The following is an 8,051-nucleotide window of genomic DNA, read 5'->3' on the forward strand; positions in this document are numbered from 1 at the left end:
GTAAAGCTAATCAACGGTGTCAGCCTTGACTTGTATTTGGTCTACACAGGAAGAAACATCCTGAGCCTTCGGCAAGCTGTCCTTTATAATTGTTCTCTGGAGGAGTCCTTATCCCTGGGGTTCAAAACAAGGGAAGTGCAGAAAAGGATATTTGTCTGGCCTGTTTAACTTCCACAAGTGAAGTGACGTGTTTGAAAGCTCTCAGGGTACCATCATGTTATCTGTTCACTCCGTCTCCTTCTTGCTGTTTTTCAAAACAAATTCCAGCTGAATCAACATTGAGTTTAAAACAAATCCAGGTGTTTAGATTTTACCTAAAAATGACACCTTTTTGATTGTAATAAGAAGTGAATACTCTCACCTTGTTAGTGAGGAGGAGGGATTTTCAATGTCATTGATTTAACAAGCTCTTAATTATTCAGATGTCTACCTTAGGTGATTTGTAAAGGGGACTCCACAGTGAGCGATGGTCACGATGTGTAAATCGAGAGTTTAAAAAATATTTCTTGAAATCTCTAGAGGCAGAAAGCAGACTAGTGGTTGTCTGGACCTAGGGATGGGAAGGGGGGAGTAAATAAAGGTTGTGTAAGAGATCTTTTCGGGGTGAGGAGAATGTTCTAAAAATGGATGGTGTCCATGATTGTACAACCATGTAAGTTTTTACTAAGAATCATTGAATCATATACTTAAAGCAGGTGAATTTTATAGTATGTAAATTATATATCAATAAAGCTGGTGGAAAAAGAGTATTCATGGAGCAACCACGTGAACCTAGCCCTGTGCCAAACATGACGGGGCACACAGGATGTGAGCTACATTGTAGAAAATGGCTCCAGAAGAGTTCGGGTAGGAAGGGACTATCAAAGATGGACCTGAACAAAAGGCTCCCTGGAAGATCAGACCTTTCGGAGATGGGTAGGATTTTGTTGAGTGAGGAGCAAGATGGTGGAACGAACAGTGAGATGAAAGGGAGGGAGGCATGATCTTGGTGTTGGGAGGTCACAGGATGCTGCTGAGGATGGAACCATGGTAAAGAGAACATGGCAGAGGAATTTCAATTTAAGGAGTCAGGTGTCTTGAGACTGTAACTTGATGGGTTTCAAATGGCAACACCAGAAGTTATAATAAAATTCTCCCCTGGAATCTATGACTTAGATCTATGTGGCAGCTAGTTGAATAGAGAGTGTAACTTCGAACTTTACAGTCCAAACAGTCAGGCATACCCTCATATCACAGAAGGAGATTTAAAGCACTGATTTTTTTCCTATATATATGTAAATCCATATTGAAGTAACAAAAAAAAGGGGTAATCAATTGGTCATCAGTTGCTAATTACACTGGGTGATATATTAGCCATTTTTTGTAATATAATTTATTGTCAAATTGGTTTCCACACAACACCCAGTGCTCATCCCAACAATTGCCTCCTCAATGCCCATCACCCACCTTCCCGTCTCCCCCACCCCCATCGACCCTCAGTTTGTTCTCAGTATCCAAGAGTCTCTTATGGTTTGCCTCCCTCCCTCTCTGTAACTATTTTTTCCCCTTTCCTTCCCCCGTGGTCTTCTGTTAAGTTTCTCAAGATCCACATATGAGTGAAAACATACAATATCTTTCTCTGACTGACTTATTTCACTTAGCATAATACCCTCCAGTTCCATCCACGTTGCTGCAAATGACCAGATTTCATTCTTTGTCATTGCCAAGTAGTATTCCATTGGATATATAAACCACATCTTCTTTATCCACCCATCAGTTGGTGGACATTTAGGCTCTTTCCATAATTTGGCTATTGTTGAAAGAGCTGTTATAAACATTGGGGTACAAGCGCCCCTATGCATCAGCACTCCTGTATCCCTTGGGTAAATTCCTGGTAGTGCTATTGCTGTGTCACAGGGTAGATCTATTTTTAATTTTTTGAGGAACCTCCACACTGTTTTCCAGAGCGGCTGCACCAGTTTGCATTCCCACCAATAGTGCAAGAGGGTTCCCGTGTCTCCACATCCTCTCCAGCATCTATAGTCTCCTGATTTGTTTATTTTAGCCACTCTGACTGGCATGAGGTGGTATCTCAGTGTGGTTTTGATTTGTATTTCCCTGAGGAGGAGTGACGTTGAGCATCTTTTCATGTGCCTGTTGGCCATCTGGATGTCTTCTTTGGAAAAGTGTCTATTCATGTCTTCTGCCCGTTTCTTCACTGGATTTATTTGTTTTTCAGGTGTGGGGTTTAGTAAGTTCTTTATAGGTTTTAGATACTAGCCCTTTATCTGATATGTCATTTGCAAATACCTTTTACCATTCTGTTGGTTACCTTTTGTTTTGTTGATTGTTTCCTTTGCAGTGGAGAAGCTTTTTATCTTGACGAGGTCCCAATAGTTCATTTTTATTTTTAATTCCCTTGCCTTTAGAGATGTGTTGAGTAAGAAATTGCTGCAGCTGAGGTCAAAGAGGTTTTTGCCTGCTTTCTCCTCTAGGGTTTTGATGGTTTCCTGTCTCACATTCAGGTTCTTTATCCATTTTGAGTTTATTTTTGTGTGTGGTGTAAGAAAGTGGTCTAGTTTCATTCTTCTGCATGTTGCTGTCCAGTTCGCCCAGCACCATTTGCTAAAGAGACTGTCTTTTTTTCCATTGGATACTCTGTCCTGCTTTGTCAACATTAGTTGGCCATACATTTGTGGGTCCACTTCTGGGTTCTCTATTCTATTTCATTGGTCTATGTGTCTGTTTTTGTGCCAATATCATACCGTCTTGATGACTACAGCTTTGTAGTAGAGGCTAAAGTCTGGGATTGTGATGCCTCCTGATTTGGTCTTCTTCTTCTTCAATATTACTTTGGCTATTAGGGGTCTTTCATAGTTCCATACAAATTTTAGGATTGCTTGTTCTAGCTTCGAGAAGAATGCTGATGCGATTCTGATTGGGATTGCATTGAATGTGTAGAGATAGCTTTGGGTAGTACTGACATTTAACAATACTTAGTCTTCCAATCCATGAGCATGGAATGCTTTTCCATTTCTTTGTGTCTTCTTCAATTTCCTTCACAAGTTTTCTATAGTTTTCAGCATACAGATCTTTTACATCTTTGGTTAGGTTTATTCCTAGGTATTTGACGGTTCTTGGTTATATTAGCCATTTGTAACTCCTGCGATCCCTTAACCTTCCTCCATCTTTCTGTCCAAGGGAGAAACTGGTTCTGTCACGTGACTTCCTCCCCACCCATTTAGCAAACTATCTTGTATATGTTGGGCAGGAGTCATGGGAGTTTTCAGTGACAGAACTTTCCTGGTTCTTTGTGAGAATTTCTGGTAGCCAATTTTGAATTCTTAGCTCTGTTGTATCTTAAGTCAGTTCCCCAGGAAATAAATTCCCGCATGGAAATGTCTGCGCATCAGGATTCAGGGAGTGCTCTGATTTATAAGGGAGTGAAGTCAGTTGGATTGGGAAGAGAGCTTACGATGACCTGTGCTGCAATTGCAGCAGAAGCCTTAGCAGACCCCACAGGGAATGGCCTTACAGAGTTGACACCAAAAAGGAGCAGGACCATTCTACCCTCATCTCAACCAATCAGCATTGGCTACAGGCAGTCCCAGGGAGGAAGCTGTGCCCTTAAACAAAAAGCTTTGCCTAAAAGCAATTCCAAAGGAGGAGAGCAGTTGTGAAGTATGAGTTGTGAAGTAGGAGAGCAGGACCAAGTATGGGTCCTGAAGGCGAGATCTCAGCATCCACTACACTTTCTAAGGTATTTAAGAATTGAAATAGATGTAGTTCACTTGGTTTCTTTAGGCACTTCCGCAAGCTTCCAACCACTTCATGTTTTAAAAAATAAAGTCTCTTCCAGATATCCTGGAAGACAAATGGTTTTATAGGAAGCCAACATTTAAAAAAATAAAATAAAATAAAATAAAATAAAATAAAAATGCTTTCACAGTGTCAATGTCTTCCAGTCAAAGGCCACCAGAAACATACCTGCGGTTGAACAAGTTGGGTTTATTTCTCATTGAAGTGAAGAAGAAACATACCTGCGGTTGAACAAGTTGGGTTTATTTCTCATCTCACACCATGGAGATCTAGGGGCGTCTCAGTAAAAAGGTGCCTGAATGAACCTGTTCCATAGGTTTGGACATTCCTTGGGTGATTTGGGGGAGGGCCTAAGGAAGCAGAGTTTCCTTCGAGATTTTATGCTGTTCCAAAGGGGGACATTTTGTGACTGGTTATGTCAATAAAGCTTACCTATAGAGAGAGAAGAGACGAGAACCAGGAGAAGGTTATAATTGATAAAGCAAAGAAATAGCCCAGAGAGGAGTGTTTGTGGTATTAGGAGGGTGGCGCAGTGACCTTATTTTTTTTTTTTTTTTGTCTGTGCTTATACAGAATTACGAAGTGGTCATCCTGGGTCTCATTTTATAGTGTCAGCGTAACCTTGTCTGAGGTTGATACTCTGTGAGGTTGTTTGTGTCCGGCAAGAGAATAACATGGCCCAGCTATGAGTGCCGGACCAGCTTCTGGGTTGTCAGGGGCTGCTTTTTGTTTGGCACAGAAGCTTTAACACAGCCTTTTGGCTGTTACCAAAAGCGTTTACCTTTTTGGCTTCTTGCGGAGATATCTTTTCATCTTAGCGAGCACTTGGTTGTAAGTGCCAGAAACCCAAAGTTCTTTAGGCAAAAAGGGAAAATGTTTGTGGTCTATACTCAAACTGGGAAAAGGGCCAGAATATCACTAGCTGTCGAAGGGAACTAGAGCCTAGAGCTCAAACGCCACCACACCTCACACCTGCTTCTCTCTCTGTGTTAGTTAGTACCCGGGTTTGCACTGCTAGAAGTTGGGATAACCAGGATCTCTTAGGCTCCCATTTCACATCGGCAATCCCAGTTCTTAAAACCTCGGGGAAGGCCTCTGATTGGCCTTATTTGGGGTATACATCCATGCTTGTGGCCATGATGGTGGGGTCCTGTGGTTGGAAGCGCCCACCAGAACCATGTGGATAGACCCAAGTGCTATTTCCCAAAGATGGGAGCTGGATAAGCCAAGCAGTTCCTGTCCACCACATGAGACTTGCGGAACTGGCCCATTGAACAAGCTGGACTCAGTAAGGTGCAAACAGGAAACTGTGTTATTCTATCTTCCTCTCAAAGCTCTTTTTAAGAAAATTCTGCCATTTGCACGAAACCTCAGGCTTGTCATAGAGCTTTTCAGGCACTCTTAGATAGTACAGAGGGTTGTCCAACCTCACCGTCACCGCTTGTGATGGTCCAGTAGTGATAACCAAAACCAAAACTCTTGCCCAATATGAGTTCTCTACTTCCCCTGCTGGCATTTGTCTTCTGGAAGACCCCACTGATGAGGGTGAAGGTGTTGGCTTCTTGTCTCTCTCCTCACTTTACCTGCTCATCCACTGGCTGGCTGGGCACCTCTAGAATCTCAGGAGTTCGGAACACAGTTGAAAGAAGGGACATCAAGGACAGATGTCACAGATATGGGGTATGATCTGGCCTCTGGGCCTGCGCAGCATAATGCTTGGTTGCTGGCTCTTTTTTTTTTTTTTTTTTTTTTTTCCATGGGATGCTTTTGTCACTTCAGAGACCCAGAACCTTCCGTTGCAGCCCAGCTCACATGCTAGGCATGGCTGTGGTCAGCCTCTCCCAACACACATTTTTCTGGTGACTCCCTGGCATCCAGTAAAATGAATTCAAAGCTTTCCAGCACCCTGTCTCTCCCCAGTCTTTCAAACTTGTCTCCACTATTGCTGTTTACATCTAAGGTATTAATTGGTGTTCCTCACCAGTCTGACAAGATAATATCCCATTAAAAGGGCCCCTGCCAAATAAATGTGGGAAGCACTCTACATACTGTGTCCTCCTTTCAGAAATCTGCAACGTGTCTCGGGATTTTACCAAGCTAAGATGTCCTGCTTTACAGAAAGGTATTTAACTTTTTATTATCGAGGCAGTCCCTAAGCCAATTTGATTACAGAACCCTTCTTATCACTTACCTTGTTAAAATCCTGCTGAATGCATGCTCTGCATAACACAGTTTTGCAAATCTAACGGTAAATGTTCGACTGAAGTTGTGGCAGTGGACATAGAAAGGAAAGAGACACATTTGACTTCATGGAAATATATTTTTACCATCCAGAAATTTTGTGAAATTTCTGAGACAGCAGACAAAAGAGAACCAGGATGCTCTAAAATTTCCTCTAACCACCTCCAGTTCTGCAATAACTATTCCAAAACATGCTGCTACTCCTTTAACAATGGCGTAGGGAATTCCAAGTCCCCACTTAAAACCTTAGTTTACATTCTAAGTGTGTGTATGTGTGTGTGTGTGTGTGTGTGTGTGTGTGTGTGTGTGGCATTGCTTTTTCTTCTCTTGCTTCACCGCCAACACACAGTAAATAGTCACAAAATATTTATGGATTGAATGATTAAAGAAGTAAGTGAATGAATAGGCCCTGAAGTCTAGCCACCCGGAACTGCCTACAGTCTCGGCCACATGCGTGGCCCTTTCACATTTCCATCTGCATGTGACTGTGGGTCTGCTTTCCCCGCTGTCCTACAGCCTTTTCTTAGCTAAACCATGCAGTTTCAGGGGTTAGCTCAGGCATCAGCTTCTCCTATAAGGAGACCTAACCTTTGGCCTAACTTGACCTAATCTTGAAACTTACAGCCTTCCTAAACACACCCCCTTCTTAGGATGAGTTAGTTGACTTTTACCCTGTGCCAGGCACTCTTGGATGGGAAAAGCTTGATCTCAAGTGAGATCGCCCTTCCTCAGAGAAACCCTGTTACCTAAGCAGTGGTAAGAAACAGAGGGTCCCTCTAGACTTCTCTGACAACAGTCCAACTTCCCGGCTTGGCCGGCCACTTGGTGATTCTGTAGACTTGTGATGTAACCTCTCTCCAGTGAATCATCTGGTATTTTCTGGCCTTAAAGTGTGTGTGCTCCCAATACCAAACCTAGCTCAGGACCGTGTGGAATAAGCAGAACTGTCCCCCCACTCCCACCCCGAATCCCACACTCATGAGGGAGCACCTGGTGATTTCTGAACACAAAGGCAGAGTCGTGAAGGGGGAGAAAGTATCTAAGGGGTGGTATAGGGGTTTGGTTTAGGAAACTAGCCCTCCCGTTCATCCTGGCACAGTATGTTTTGAACATTGTGCCTTTGAACAAATTCCAGGGGGGGCCCTTGGGACCACCTCCAACTTTAAGGACAGATTTACCAGTTACACAGGACGTCCTCCATCATCCTTCCCTCTGTCTTATTTCTCTTATGATCTTTCTTTCTTCTCTTATCTCCTTGAGTTATACCCAGGGTGGAGGCATGCTGAGCAGAAAAGCACAAATAATATTAATTAAAAAAAAAACAACCTCTTAGGAAAATGCAATTGTACCCTTAACTGATCCTTTTAGGACCGTATTCTATTGCAGAGCAACTAAGTTGCTTGGGCAGTGTTAGTCTTGAGCTGGTAAACACCAGAATACATTCTTCTGGGCAGAAAGGTAGGGGCAAGGGTCATAGAACCCCCAAAACTTTCTAGAACCCAATTACGATGAGTGGTGGTGGTGGTGGTGGTGTTCTAGATCACCAAGCAATTCTCCAACACCAGCGGGGGGTGTCTTACAATTTAACTCAGCTTTGTCCACCAGGAGATACTGTCCACCAGGAGATAGAGTCGGATCCTACAGTTTAAGGGCTCAGTCCTGCAAGACTGTTTCCCCCACAGCTCTTCTGCAGATGGCAGTCACCAGTCTGGGGTGTCCCTGGTGCTTCTGACAGACCAGCTATAGATCAGAGGTTCCTAAGAAACCCTTCTGGGGTTTGACCCCTTACTGAGTACCAAGGGATGTACTGTGGCCACGAAGCGTGATAACCCTTATTCCCCCTTTGCCGATGATTAGTTGAGGGATGGACTTCTAGCCCAGTTTTAGCCAATGAGACTCAAGTGGTCAGCTTGAGAAGCTTCTGGAAAGTAGTTTGCTCCTTAATGAGAGGGAGAATGAAAGAGTGAGCTGTACCATTTGGGCTCGAATGTGGTTATTTGAGGGAAAGATGA

Source organism: Leopardus geoffroyi, chromosome B1 (genome assembly GCF_018350155.1).
Source record: "Leopardus geoffroyi isolate Oge1 chromosome B1, O.geoffroyi_Oge1_pat1.0, whole genome shotgun sequence".
Taxonomy (NCBI): Eukaryota; Metazoa; Chordata; class Mammalia; order Carnivora; family Felidae; genus Leopardus; species Leopardus geoffroyi.